Here is a 15,841-nt window from a genome sequence, read left to right on the forward strand (position 1 = left end):
CCAGAGAGTACAGAACTGCATAATCCTCTGAAACATGCTAAAAAAACGCACCAGGCCTTCTCGGGGAGGGCGTCTGAATTGTGTGCGATTTCCTTTCCTGTTGCCAGCCGTTGTCCCACGGGGGCTCTGGTCTCACCCCGCCCCGTGGCCGGGCCCGTGCCCAGTTCCGTGCCCGGGTCAGTCTGCCCCACCCCCACGTGCCTTAGTAAGAAGCAGGGTGGTTTAGCCCTTATATACATGCCCTGTGTGGGCAGGGATTGTTTGTTTATTGCTGAATTGTACTTTCCAAGCACTTAGTACAGTGGTCTACACCCAGTAAGCACTCAATAAATGATTGAATGAATGAATGGAAAGAAAACAGGCTTGGGAGTCAGAGGACATGGGTTCTAATTCTGCCTCCACCACTTGTCTGCTGGGTAACCTGGGGCAATCCGTTTAACTTTTCTGGGCCTCTGTTGCCTCATCTGTAAATTGGGGATTAATAATAATTCTGGTATTTGTTAAGCGCTTACTATGTGCCGAGTGCTGTTCTAAGCGTGGGGGTAGATACAAGGTAATCAGGTTGTCCCACGTGGGGCTCACAGTCTCAATCCCCATTTTACAGAAGTGGTAACTGAGGCCCAGAGAATAATAATAATAATAATAATGTTGGTATTTAAGCGATTACTATGTGCCAAGCACTGTTCTAAGCACTGGGGGGGATACAAGGTGATCAAGGTTGTCCCACATGGGGCTCACAGTCTCAATCCCCATTTTACAGAAGTGGTAACTGAGGCCCAGAGAAGTGAAGTGACTTGCCGAGGTCACACAGCAGACAAGTGTCGGAGCCAGGATTAGAACCCATGTCCTCTGACTCCCAAGCCTGTGCTCTTTCTAATAAGCCACGCTGATTCAAACTGTGAACCCCACGTGGGACAACCTGATTCCCTTCTATATACCCCAGTGCTTAGAACAGTGCTTGGCACACAGTAAGTGCTTAACAAATACCATTATTATTATTATTGTCCCCCTCCACCATGTGCCCCGGCACCTCCGGCCGGCCCTGGGGAGGGACTGCCCCTTCTGCTTTTTATTTATTTCTTTATTTGGGGCGGGGGGGTGTTCCAGGGGCTCGGGAACCGGCTACCCCGCCCGTCGCCGGCTCCGTCCCTCTGACTCACGACTGCCTGTCCTCCCCGACGTCCTCCTGGACTTGGCCCCCCATCCACTGCTGCCAGGGGGTTACGCCCTCTGGCACCTCTTTGGAACTTGCCATGCCCCCCCCCCCCCAAATCTAGCAGCTCTCCCTCTTTCCTCCTCTCCAGTAGGCCCCCCCTCCCTCTCCACTTCTGCAAACAGTTCCTCCCTCCTGCCAGCAGCCTTGCCTTCCCTAGCTGCCTTGACTTCCTTTCGCTGCCTCCCCTTCCTCCCTCTTCTCGCTTCCTTCCTCTCCTTCCCTCTTCTCATTTCCTTCCCCTTCTGGCTTCCTTCCCCTTCCTCCCTCTTTTCACTTTCTTCCCCTTTCTCCTCAGGCCCCAACGCCCCTCCTTCCCTCCCCTCCAGCTCTGCCCCTGGCAGAGGTCTTACAGCACTGCACACCTGCAGGGTGGGTTTAATAGTGAGCTAAGTTGTGTGGGTCAGGGGGAGTTGGGAAACCCAAGGGAGTCGAGGTCACCCTTCCTTGACCTCCGCCCCCTGCAAAGGTCTCTGTGGTTTGTCGGCCCGAGCTCTCCCTCCTGAGCGCCAGGGTTGATGGAGGCAGAGAGGGCTCTGAAGGGGGTTTTATCGCTGTTATAAGTCCCGGGACACAGGGGTCCAAGACAAGACCCCCCCCCCCACCCCCGTCCCTAGGCTGGCATGAGATGCCCGCCGAGCTGGAGCTTGCCCTCGGCAGGCCGCCCGAGGCTGGGGACGCTCGTTGGGAGAGCCCCTCCTCCTGGGAACCTTTCATCCTCAGTCTAGGCGCCTGGGCGGTGAGTTTCAAGGGAGACAAGGCCTTAATTAATCCCTCCACAGCAGCATCCCCAGCAGACTGCCACCCGCCTGCCCTCCACCCACAACCACGGGTGCAGGCCCCCTGCTTTGTCCTGCATGGGGAAGGGTCTCTTCTCTTTTCCGGCTCTGTCCCTCGTCACTGGGGAAGCCATGGCAGTGTCTTGCCAGGAAAAGGGTCCTTTCCTTTTCAGCTTCACCCTCCCCTTCTAATGTAGCCCACTCTGGGTATTGTCAGGGGAGGGATCTCCTCTTCTAGGTCTGCCCTTTCCCCGCTGGAGAAGGGCCCCTGGATCCCCTGCCTCCCGTGTCCCGTCTGACTCGTTTTCCCCTGTATTTCTGGGGCCAACCGCTCTAGAAGTGACGCAGACCAGAGACACAGACCATGCCCACATTCATTCTCTCTCTCTCTCTCTCTCTCTCTCTCTCTCTCTCTCTCTCTCTCTCTCTCTCATACCATGGAGCTGAGAGAAAACCCACATTCTAATCCCAGTTCTGCCCCTAGTTTGCTGTGTCACTTCAGGCAAATCACTTAACCTCTCTGGGCCTTGATTCATCATTTGGGAGGGGGGGATAAGATCCCTGCTTTCTGAACATCTTAGGTAGGGAACTGTCTGATCTGATTATCTTGAATTTATTTATATATATCTGTACCCTGATCCTGATTGATACACTCTTTTCTAGGGGTAAAACAACACAAAATAGCAGTGTCTGTCCACTTCTGTCCCTGGGAACAGGACCCGTGATGCGGAATGAGTCTTGTGGCAAATGTCCCCTAGCCGGTGGCAAGCATGCGTGTACACACGCTAATGGTCTTGGTGGGGACTTGAGTGGGCTATTAAAATAAAAAGAGAGACTTTAAAAAAAGGTATTTAAGCACTTACTCTGTGTCAAGCACTGTTCTAAGCACACAGGGTAGATACAAATCTATCAAACTGGATCCTGTCCCTTACGAAGCTCACGGTCTAAGTAGGAGGGAGAACAGGTATTAAATCCCCACTTTACAGTTGAGGAAACCAAGGCCCAGAGAATAACAACTGTGGTATTGGTTAAGTGCTTACTATGTGCCAGGCACTGTACTAAGCTCTAGGGTGGATACAAGCTAATCCGGTTGGGCAGTCCTCTCCCACATGGGGCTCACAGTCTTAATCCCCATTTTACAGCTGAGGGAATTGAGGTACAGAGAAGTGACTCACCCACGTTCACCCTGCAGACAAGTGGTGGAGCTGGTTTTAGAACCCAATTCCTTCTGAGTTCCTGGTCTGTGTTCTATGTCCTAGGTCATGCTGCTTATTGCAGTGAGAAGTGACTTGAAGTGAAGGGACAATGTCACACAATGTCTCGCAAGTGGTGGAGCTTGAATTAGAACCCAAGTCCTTTGACCCCCAGGACTGGGCTTTTTCCACTAGGCCAGGCTGCTTTCCATGCTGATTCTGGGTGTTGGATTCGCACCCCGACCTAGGGGAAGTTATTTATAGTCTGACAGTAGCTCTGGGTTGGGTGAGAATTTGGAGAAGTAGGGGAGGGGGCCTTTGGGGTGAAGGTAAGATGGGAGGCACATCAGCCCACGATTGAAGTGGCCTCCCATGCCTTCTCCCCCTCCCTCCTCCCCACTGAATGGCCGTAGGGCTCTGGACTTCTGTGGAACTGGATGGGCTCAAGAGGCGGCCTGTGTCCAGTTTGATACCGGATGGTCTGGTTTTCTGATAGAAAAATGGGAAGTTTTATTTCCGACACTTTCTCTGGGACGCCCAGTCTCCCTCCACGGTGGATCCCATCCGGGGGCAGGACCCCGAGCTGGGGTTAAGGTGGGTGTTGAGCGGTGGGGACCGGAGTCCCAGGAGAGACACTCTCGGTCCTCACCAGCTAATGTGAGACAGAGGCCATGGGCCAGTGTGAGCAGTGAGCTGGGAGTCCCAGGTCCCCCTGTAAGTCCCGTTGCAGACAGACCTGCCCTCATCGCTTACGGGGACCTGTCTTTCTACCGGCCATCTCAAATGAAAAGTATGTCTTGAGTTTGGATCCCAGCTCTGCTAATCTCCCGCCGGGTGACCTCAGACGAATCACTTAACCGCCCGGGGCCCTGGTTTCCTCATCTGTGAAATGGGGATCCAATACCCATTCTCCCACCTCCTTGAGCGGTGGTGGGGTGGGGACTGTGGCCACTCAGATGATCTCGTATCTACCCCAGTGTTTAGCACAGTGCTCAGTTAAGTAGTGAGTGCTTAACACATAACGCAGAGATTATTGAAAGGGAAGGACAAAGAGAGGCTGAGAGACACCCAGACTCTGGGTGGAGAGGAAGTCTTTCTGGGCACTGGCCTCTCAGGGTGGAAATGTGAATGGAGGGCCTGGGGTTGATGGAGCCAAGTTCAGAACCTGGGGGAAAGGGGTGAAGACTGGGGTGTGCATGAGGAGAACAGAGTATAGACTCTGGACTGGAAGCTCATTGAGGGCAGAGAACCAATCCGACAGTTGTATTTACTGAGCATGTACTTTGTGCAAAGCACTGGTATGCGTCTACCAAGTCTCTTGCATTATACTCTCCCAAGAGTTTAATCAAGTGCTCTGCACGTGGTAAGCTTTCAATAGATACCATAGATTGAGAGTAGAAAGAGAATATTCCTATCTAGTTGCGCCAGTACTGTTTCTTGATGTTCTTTGGCTCCCACCATGTGACTGTCCATCTTTGTTCTTCCTTTTTTTAATGTTTTTTTTATGGTGTAAAACACTTATGTGCCAGGCAGTATATTAAGTTCCGGCATAGGTACAAGTTAATCAGGTTGGACACAGTTCCTGTCCCACCTGGTCTCATGGTCTTAATCCCCATTTTACAGATGAGGTCACTGAGGCCCAAAGAAGTGAAGTGACTCACCCAAGATCATGCAGCAGACCAGTGTCAGAGTAGGGATTAGAGCCCAGGGCCTCTGAATCCCAGGCCCAGGTGTCTGTCACTGCTATTATTCAAACAGAGGCCTAGTGGAGAGAGCCCAGGCCTGAGAGTCGGAGGACTTGGGTTCTAATTCTGCTTCTGCCCCTTGCCTGTTGCATGACTTCGGGCAAGCTACCTCTCCTGATCACGGTTTCCTTGGCTGTAAGATGGGGATTCGACAGTCGTCCTCCCTGTACTTAGACTGTGAACCCCCTGTGGCACAGGGTCTGTGCTGATCTGCTGAGAAGCATTGAGGACACTTAGTATATAGCGATAACAACGGTGTTGATTAAGGAGATGTCTTAGGGGAACAGGAAGCTGTGGGAATTGGTGGAGAATGGAGCGTGAAGGAGAGAGAGGGAGCACCCATAGCTTCATAGTTAAGTCTTATAAATGAACATCTTCGTTGCTTGGCGAAACCTGTAAGGACTGGCTTGATTATCAGCGTAGGATCATCTCACGGTTGCGGGAGTTGATCAGAAATGGAGGGATAATAATAATAATGTGCGGAGGCACCCCTTGAAGATGCAGAACAGCTCAGAATGGGTGGTTTATGAGTTCAGAAGTGTGCGGCTTATGGAGAGATTTTATAAAGGAGTTGGACTCGTTTTCCAGGATCCTTGGTGTCAACTAAATTGATGTCCCAAAATAGAGCAAGGTCACTGTATGAAAGCTTGAATTTACCCAAGCCCAAAAAGACTAGCTCTAACCCTGTCTTCCCAGAGATTTTTTAGAGATTAGCGCATGCCGAAGTCAGAGGACCTGGGTTGCAATGCTGGCTCTACCAGTTGCCTGCTGCGTCACCTTGGGCAAGTCGTTTCACTTAAAAATAATAGCAATTGTCATTTTTTAGGTGCTTAGCATGTATTAAGCGCTGGAGTAGATACACTGTAGGACCCTGATTATCTTCTAAGTGGGAGGTAGAACAGGTATGGTATCCCCATGCTGCAGACGAGGGAACTGAGGCTCTGAGAATTGAAGTGACACATCTAAGGTCACACGGCAGGTGAGTGCTAGTATCAGGATTAGAACCTGGGTCCTCTGATGCCCAGGCTCTTTGCACCAGGGCACACTGCTTCACTTCCCTGGCCCTTACTGTCATCAGTAAGAGCTCGATAAATACACCGACGTATTCCTCCCCGCGTGGTTTCAGTAGCAATTGGATAAGAAAACATGGACAGTCCCAAATATAATAACAATAATGACGTTTATTAAGCGCTTACTATGTGCAGAGCACTGTTCTAAGAATTGGGGAGTTTACAAGGTGATCAGGTTGTCCCATGGGGGGCTCACAGTCTTCATCCTCATTTTAAAGATAAGGTAACTGGGGCACAGAGAAGTTAAGTGACCTGCCCAAAGTCACACAGCCGACAATTGGCAGAGCTGGGATTTGAATGGGAAGAGAACCATTAGCATCGTGGTGCCGAAGGGATTTGTTGCTGAATTGTACTTTCCAAGCACTTAGTACAGTACTCTGCACATAGTAAGCACTCAATAAATATGATTGAATGAATTAATCTGTCAGCGGTTCCCTTGATGGGAACACCAGTCTGTGAGGTTATTATGAAAAACAATAATTTCGGTATTTGTGTCAAGCACTATGTGCCAAGCACTGTACTAAGCGCTGGAGTAGATACAGGATCATCAGGTCCCACATAGGGCTCCCGGGTTAAGTAGGAGGGAGAAAAGGTATTGAATCCCCATTTTCCAGATGAGGAAACTGAGTCCCAGAGAAGTGGAGTGACATACCCGAGGTCACACGCCAGGCAAGTGGAAGAGGCAGGATTAGAATGCAGGGTCCTCCAACTCCTAGACCTATACTGTTTCTGCTACGCTACTTGGTTTCTCAAACTCAGGAAAAGACAGCCAGAATTGGGTCAAAGGTGGGATCAGATAAGAAACCGGCTTGGGACAGAGGAAATGACGTTAACCTGTAGAGAACTGTTGTAGGGGTCGGGCCTCCCGAAAATGGCCTTGCCATAATCCCCGTGCTTGTCTGCTCTCAGTTGGTCAGTACGAAAGAGGAGTGGCAAAAGGAAACTTTATTTTCAGCCGATGAAGATTCGGACGACTCAGCGTAGACATCCGTGACGGACGCTGGTTTATAGTAATAATAATAGTAATGGTATTGTTAAGCGCTTACTGTGGGCCAAACACCGTACTAAGTGCCGGGGTGAATGCAAGCAAATTGGTTGGACCCAGTCCCTGTCCCACATGGGGCCCACAGTCTGAATCCCCGTTTGACAGGTGAGGGAACTGAGGCCCAGAGAAGTGAAGTGCCTTGCCCAGAGTCACACAGCAGATATGTGGCAGAGCCAAGATTAGAGCCCATGACCTTCTGATTCCCAGGCCCGTGCTCTGCTACGCCATGCTGCTTCTCTAAAGCTCTCGATGGGGCAGAGATTACATGCCTTGCCTCTGTTCCTTTAGCCACGGTGTCCTCCTGCGCTGAACATATCCATTATCATCTCTGTCTTTCATATGGTGTTTGTGTTTTTATTGTCATTTCATCTCTTCTTGAGTGTCTGCCATAAACTTTCTCCCCATCCCGGACACACCTTCTTTTTAGATTGGTGACCTTGTGGGAGCCAGACCCTGGGTCGAATTTTCCCCTGTGTAATAGGGACTGGCTCTAATCTAATGACAATAACTGACTTAGTGAAGCGCTCCTATGTGACAAGAACTGTAATAAGTGCAGGGGTAGAGATGAAGTAATGCATTTGGGTAAAGTTCCTGTTCTGCTTGGGACAAACGTCTAAACACCTGGGAGAATGGATATTGAATCCTCCTCATGAGTGGGAATGATGGGTATTAATCCCTTACTGTTTGATGATGATGGCATCAGTAACTTGTACTTCCCAAGCACTTAGTACAGTGCTCTGCACACAGTAAGCGCTCAATAAATACGATTGATGATGATGATGGCATTTGTTAAGCGCTTATTATGTGCGAAGCACTATTCTAAGTGTTGGGGGGGATACAAGGTGATCAGGTTGTCCCATGTGGGGCTCACAGTCTTAATCCCTATTTTACGGATGAGGTAACGGAGGCACAGAGAAGTTAAGTAACTTGCCCAAAGTCACACAGCTTACAAATGGCAGAGTCGGGATTAGAACCCATGACCTCTGGCTCCCAAATCTGTGCTCTTTCCACTGAGCCACGCTGCTTCTCTTTCTGTTTGCAGAGCACTTTATTGAGCACTTGGGAGAGGACGTTGCAGCAGGATTGGTAGAATCCTCATTTTTCAGATGAGGAAGCCGAGGTCCAGAGAAATGAGGTGACTCACCCAAGGTGATTTGCCCAGCAGGCATGCGGCAGAGCTGGGATGGCTCCCTTTGTGGACCAGGCCCTTGCCTCAGACCTGCTGTTTCCTTAATTATCATTTGATCGGTAGTATTTATTGACCCCTTACCGTATGCCGAACACTGTCACTAAGTGCTTAGGAGAGCACAGTACACCAGAGATGGTAGACACGTTCCCTGCCCATAAGGAGCTTACAGTCTAAAAGGGGAGGGAGACATTAAATTCTGGATATGAACGTAAGTGTTGTGATTATCTGATGGAAGATAATCTCATATCATCCTAGCACTTAGTGGAGTGTTTGAGATAAAGTAAGCACTTGATAACCACCATTATCGTTAGCACTCTTAAGTAAATATATTTTCTCAGGGTTCAGTGCAGTGCCAGGAGTGCTACTACTGCATTCAGTAGGTTCTCAGTAAGTAGCGCCACTACTGTTTGGCTTGGCATCCAGTAGATGCTCAGTAAATAGTGCTGATATTACTGGGCTTGGCATTTAGTGGGCATTAAATAAGTAGTGCAACTATTACTACTACTACTGGGCTTGGCTTTCAGAAGACGTTCCGCAATAATTGCAGAAGTGGAGACCGGTGAATATAGGCAACGGTAAAAGAGAACTCAAGTTCTATGTGGTAGCCACAGTTGCCAAAATTATGATATTCTACAATACTAATACTAATGATGGCATTTATTAAGCGCTTACTATGTGCAAAGCACTGTTCTAAGCGCTGGGGAGGTTACAAGGTAATCAGATTGTCCCGCGGGGGGCTCACAGTCTTTACCCCCATTTTGCAGATGAGGTAACTGAGGCCCAGAGAAGTGAAGTGACTTGCCCAAAGTCACACAGCTGACAACTGGCGGAGCCGGGATTTGAACCCATGACCTTTGACTCCAAAGCCCGGGCTCTTTTCCACTGAGCCACGCTGCTTCTACAAGCGCTTACTATATAAGTAGTAAGAGCATAACAAATACCAGCATTATTACAATTGTTACATGTTAAAGCAGTGTGGCTCATTGGAAAGAGCACGGGCTTTGGAGTCAGGGGTCATGGGTTCAAATCCTGGCTCCGCCAACTGTCAGCTGTGTGACTTTGGGCAAGTCACTTAACTTCTCTGTGCCTCAGTTCCCTCATCTGTAAAATGGGGATTAAGACTCTGAGCCCCCTGTGGGACAATCTGATCACCTTGTAACCTCCCCAGCACTTAGAATTGTGCTTTGCACATAGTAAGCGCTCAATAAATGCCATCATTATTATTACTGTGCCAGGCACTCTACTAAACAAGGAGTGGAAACAAGCAAATCGGGTTGGACACAGTCCCTGTCTCAAATGGGACTCACAGTCTTAATCCCCATTTTACAGATGAGGAAACTGAGGCACAGAGAAGTGAAGTGACTTGTCCAAGGTTACACAGCAGATGAGTGCCAGAGCCGGGATTAGAACCTGCTGATTCCTGCCGTTTTTAAAAAGCGACAGAAAGTGATTCAGTAATATGCGAGTTCTAGATTATAAATTTATTGATATCAATGTCTGTCTCCCCCTCTAGACTGTAAAGTAGATGTGGGCAGGGAAGTTCTCTACCTTCTCTGTTGTGTCTGTTGTCTCTGTTGTATCTCTAAGCACTTCTCTCGAGTGCTTAGTACAGGGCCCTGCACACAGGAAGTGCTCAATAAGCACAGTCGATTGGGGAAGGATTCGAGAGGACGGGAAGAGAAACACTAGCTGGGCATTACATTCTGGTAACACCCACCTGAAACACTGGAGCGCTGGTTGGAAGGGAGAACCGGAGATGAATGAGCATCATTAGGGTGAAAGAGGAAGCGGATGGATCTCCGTCAGGGAGAGGAAATGAGAAGGGGCTCTGGAATGGCTTTGTGTGTGTCCCTGATGTCAAATCAGTGGTATTTGAGTGCTCACTATGGGTGGAGCACTGTACTAACCGCCTAGGAGAGTACAATGCAATAGAATTAGTAGACACGTTCCCTGGCCGTAATGAGCTTACGGTCTACAGGGGGAGGCAGACAATAGTATGAATAAAAGCCCATGCTTGGGGAGGTCGGACTCCTCATCCCCATTTTAAGGATGAGGAAACTGGAGCCCTGATAGGTCAAATGATTCACCCGAAGTCACATACTAGGCCGGGGGCCTCCCGATTGAGGATGGATTGATTGGATTTATCACGTGCCTACTGTGGGCAGAACACTGTGCTGAGAGCTTGGGAGAGTATGATATAACAGAAATAGTAGGTGTGTTGCATGCCCACGGTGAGCTTACACTCTAGAGGACTGTAAGTTGTCCTGGTCCTGGGCTCTCTCCACCAGGCCACACACCTCCTTATACCCCTCTAGTCTGTCATCTCTCAATTTATGTGTCTTTGGCGACTCAGGTGGCTTGTCTATAATTTTTTTAAAAAATATGATATTTGTTAAGCGCTTACTATGTGCCTACTAAGAGCTGCGGTAGAGAGGAGATAATCCGTTTGGACATGGTCCCTGCCCCAAATGGGGCTCGCAGTCTTAACCCCAGTTTTACAGATGAGGTAGTCAGGCCCAGAGGAGTGAAGCGACTGGACCGAGGTCACACAGCAGATGAATGGTGGTCCGAGCATCAGACCCCGGGTCCTCTGACTCCAAGGCCTGGGCTCTTTCCACTTCTAATTGACACGTCTTTTGTGTGCGTTTGCCCTCCCCAACCTAGATTAAGAAACCCCGCAAAATGGAGAATGGGTGTGAGTCTGCTTATTTTGCAATCACCCCGATGGTCAGCACAGTGGCCCATGCAGTGTGAGAACTCAACTGATGCTACCTTTGCTAGAGAAGCAGCGTGGCTCAGTGGAAAGAGCCAGGCCTTGGGAGCCAGAGGTAATGGGTTCTAATGCTGGCTCCACCACTTGTCAGCTGTGTGACATTGGGCAAGTCACTTAACTTCTCTGTTCCTCAGTTACCTCATCTGTAAAATGGGGATTAAGACTGTGAGCCCCATGTGGGACAACGTGATTACCTTGTATACCCCCCCCAGCACTTAGAACAGTGCTTGGCACATAGTAAGCGCTTTATAAATGCCATCATTATTATCATTATTATTATTATCTCCAGAATGAGAATGCCAGATGGTGATGTTGAAGGATCCTTGCACAGGCCTAGCAAGGACTGTTTGGAAAGAACATGGGCTAGGAGGTGCAGGGACCTGAGTTCTGATCTCTGCTACTCCCCCTATCTTTTTGGTTTTAATGGTATTTGTTAGGCGCTTACTGTGTGCCAGGCACCGTACTAAGTGCTCAGGCAGATACAAGAGAGTCAGGTTGGACGAAGTCCCTGTCTCACCTGAAGGCTCGCGGTCTTCTTGCTGGTTGGAAAGTTTCCACGATAGCTGGTGGAATCCCAGAGGGAATCCTGAACCGGATTCCCATTTTTCTTTCGGCCTCCAGAGGGACGATGTGATTCCTGCTCCTTCTCCGGGACGCGTGAGGTGCATCTCCACAGAAACCCAACCGGTCCTCACAGGTTTGGCTCCGGAGCAGGCAAGCAGCCTATTAGTAGGATCTACAAAGGAGTTGGTGACGAGCTGGCCGCATCCTCCTCCTGGCTTCCTCTGCACTTTCCGTCTCCAGAACCTTTGCTCTTAAAGGGCCATCGTCCCCCCTGTTTTTCCCCCCACCCGCCACAAATACAGAAAAACTCAGCGGGTCTTCTCCTCCCACCTGATGATGACTTTTATTTAACTGCTTTTCAAATTGGTCTGGTCCGTTTCTCATGCCATAGGAAGCTAGAGTCCCATTAGTCTTAGATGGATTGGGCCCTAAGAGACATTTAATCTCAGGCTTTGACCGGGCTGATGGCCCGGGAAGTATTTGAACTCACTGGGGTTGTGAGGTGATGATTATTGTTTACCTATTTTAAAAATCAGCCCGGGGCAGATTAGGGGATTTTTAAGGGTGTTGTAGCCTCTCTTCCCAGCCCACGGGTTAGCAGATTTGACCCACAACTGTCAGATGGTGCCTGGCCTGGATTTGATTGTCGTGCCACAAGCCCACGGGATTGTCTGAAAAGACCCCTGGGCCTGGTTGAACCCATGGGCGGTGGAGTGGCATTTCTCCTGGCCCCCCTCACCCCGTCCGCAGACCGGGGTGGTAGGAAAAACACGGATGCGGGCACCGAGAGACCTGGATTTGATCCCTGGCTTTGCCCCTGGCCTGATGTGTGATCTAGAGTGAATCGCTTTATCTCTCTGTGCCTTGGGCCTGTAAACATGGGGTGAGATTCCTGCTCTCCCTCCGTCTCAGACAGGTAACCCCGTGTGGGTTGGGGACTTGTGTCTGATCTGCTTGCTTCGTAGCTGAGGTGTGCTTGTCAAGCACTACGATAACTATAATGATTCCATCTACCTCGCTGTTGGGAACCCTCTCCAAGCCGACCCCCGACTACCAGCTTGGTTTGCCATCTCCTGGGACACCAGAATGGGTTTCGGCTGGAGGTTGGGGTGTCCTCGGATCACGCAGTGGAAGAGAACGTGTCCGGACCACCCCCACTCCTCCCTGAACCCTGGATCGCCAAACCAGCCACAAACCGTCACTTCTGCAGAACTAGAAAGGCCGGTTCCCGGGTGGATCCGTACCCCCCGGGGCCGCAGGAAGAAGTAGGGCTGGATCTCGGGGGTGGCCCATCCCTGAGTTGGAGGCCCGCATTAGCGGGGGACTTCCTCGTGGCCGTCAGCGGCCGGGTGGCCCACCCCACCCACCTCGGGACTGCCTTCCTGGAGGAAGGAGACTGCAAGAGGATGGGGGGGGAGGGGGCAGAGGAGCGGGAGTGACCGCCTCCAGGCCTGGCAGATAGCGGGGCACCTTCTGGGACCACCGTTGGGACTCTGGCTGGACCGGTCCATGGGAGAGCTTCCCCAGAGAGGCCAGAGGCCTAAACTTATCCTCAGGCCACCTACAGTGGGCTCCTTTCCAGGCTGGGCCCCTGTGTCTCGAGCCATTGGTTACATGATGCTGGGAGTGTCCAGCTCTGTGCCTGCTCATTGTGTGACCTTAGTCAAACTGCTTATCTTCTCCAGTCTCTGGGCCTAAGTCTCCTCACCTGTAAAATAGGGATGAAGTGCCCATTTTTTTTCTTCCCCTCCCTCTTGGACTGTAGCCCCATGTGGGATGGGGCTGTGTCTGATCCGATTGTTTCATATCTGCCCCAATGCTTTGCACGGTGCTAGGCTCACAGAAAGTGCTTAATAAATACCAGTATTATTATTACCAGGTTGTCTGTATCATTCTCTCCCGAGGGCTCAGTACTGTGTTCTGAACACAGCAATAGCACTGATTGATTAATGATTATTATAATAATCCTGCCTCCTCCCTCAGCATATCTTTCAATCAGCCAATTTAACCATTTATCGAAACATCCCCTGGACCTCTTCTCTCCCTAAAACTGGGCGGGGTCTTTGATCCACATCCTCTGCCTTGGAGTTGGATGGGAAGCTCGCCTGGGATTCCCAGGAGCCCAGTTTCTGGTTGGGCCTCAGCTGGCGACCTCCATGCGGTCGGCCGGAGGGTGACATGAGCGGGGGCAGATGCCAGTGGTCTTCGTGGACGCTGGCCCCAGAGGGGTGTGTGGTGTTGCGTGTGTTTCACCGGACTTGTCGGGCAATGTCACACGGGCCATTGGGCAGATTCTCCAAGGGCTCCCTCAGTGTTCTCCACAGTTCACAACCCTGGGGTCCCCTTCAAACTCCTCTCTCTGTGTTCTTCCACCCTGAGTCTGTCCTTCTGATCCTCCGGTGACTACTCTATTTCCTCAATCCAGGGATTCTTCTCCACCCTTCCCCCAGCCACCAGGGAATGGGCCCACATCACCTCCCAGCTGAACTGGTGGATTAGCCTCCTTCCCGTTCCCCCCACCTGTAGTCTGTCCTGCTTCTCCCCACCTCCAGCCTCTACATTTCTCCCCGCCAGCAGTGCAGATCTTCTATCAAGAATGCCGGTTGGATGCTTAAAAACCAGAGTCCCGACGGTTGGTTTCAGACCACGTCTGCCAACCGGCCCCCCTCATAACTACCCTCCCTGTTGTTCCTCCTTGGAGAACCGTCTACTGAAAAATCCCTCATCCTGGAGGTCTTCCCGATTAATTCTTCCCCCCATCCTGGCCCTGCCATCCCATCTCATCTGCCTCCAGTGAAGGGATGATGTCTGCTGACTCTATCATCCTCTCCCAAGCCCTCGGGCGACACTGCGTATGCTATAGACCCCCAACGCCGCCCCCAAGATTCCAGCATGTTGAGTGATGAGGGGTTCCCTGCTCTCTCTGCAGGGCAGAGGGAGGGGGTGTGACTCCCTGAGAGAGCAGAGACCAAGCCGGTTGATTCCTCTTCCTCGCTCAGCCCTGTGATGGAGCCCGCCTGGTCCTCCACCCTTTCCTTCTTTGACTTGGAGGTCAGAGGTTGAACGTAGGAGGGGCTGGCTGCTCCTGGAGGCTCCCGGGCGGGGCTCATGGAGGGTCAGAAGAGGGTTCTTGATGGACAGAGGGCGAGGCTGTGCCTGCACCCAAGTCACGGGCCAGTTGGCGCCGGAATCCCCAGGAGCCCGGAGGCCTGGATTCCAATCCTTGGCCCGCCCAGTCAGTTAGTCAGTCAGTCAATCATATTTACTGAGCACTTGTGTGCAGAGCACTATACTAAACATTTGGGAGAGTACAATACAACAGTAAATAGACACATTCCCTTCCCACAGTGAGCTTACAGTCTAGACCCTTGGCGAGTGTCTCCACCTCTCTGGACCTCAGTTTCCTCCTGTGCAATGTGGGGATGAGATCCCCGCCCTCCCCCTTCCTTGGACCAGGAGCTCCTGGAGGGAGTAGGGTCCTATTGACTTGTAGCCACCCCGGGCACTCAGTACAGTGCTGGGCCCGTGGCTGGTGGTTCATGGAGTACATCAGTTAATCTCAGATCTTTTCAGAAACAGGCACAGACTGAACCTGGATGGCAAGGAGTCGGCAAGGAGCCAGAGCCTTTTCTGCTTTCGGATGGGTGGCCTCAGTGGCACCCACCGTGGCTCGGAGGAAACTTTGAGCTGGTTTGCTTTGCTGGTGGACAGAGGGGAGACAAGGTCCAGTCAGAGCTGAGAGTGGGGCTTTGGGCCGCCCTCCTCTCCTCCCACCTCCAGAAACAAACAAACACACACACACACACGCACACTCTTTCTCTCTCTGTCTCTCCCCCCCCCCAAGGTGAGTCTTCCGGGAAGCCATGCCTGGGGTCAGTCGGGACAGGGAGACACCCGAATCCAAAGTCCCCCAGTCGGGGGTGGCCATGGCTGCCCACTGGGCTTCCCCATCCTCGACTTGAGCCTCTTCTGACTCCAACTCCTGACTCAAAGTCCAATCCAACTCGTTGTTCCAGAGCACCTTCAGCTGCTCCCCGGAGTCTCTCCCTGAGCCTGGGAATCCCCAGCTCCTCTGGCTGTGGGAACCCTTCTTGCCACCTGGGTGGCAGCGGGACAACTGACCACACTCTGGCAAGGGTCAACTGTCCAGCCGCTTGCTAACAGCTCCTTATCCTTTCCTTTGAGGAACCCTGCGGTTTCTGCACGTGTGTGTGTGTGTGTGTGTGTGTGTGTGTGTGTGTTGGCAGCCCAGGGGGTAGTGAGGATGGTT

The sequence above is a fragment of the Tachyglossus aculeatus genome, chromosome 27 (genome assembly GCF_015852505.1).
Source record: "Tachyglossus aculeatus isolate mTacAcu1 chromosome 27, mTacAcu1.pri, whole genome shotgun sequence".
Taxonomy (NCBI): Eukaryota; Metazoa; Chordata; class Mammalia; order Monotremata; family Tachyglossidae; genus Tachyglossus; species Tachyglossus aculeatus.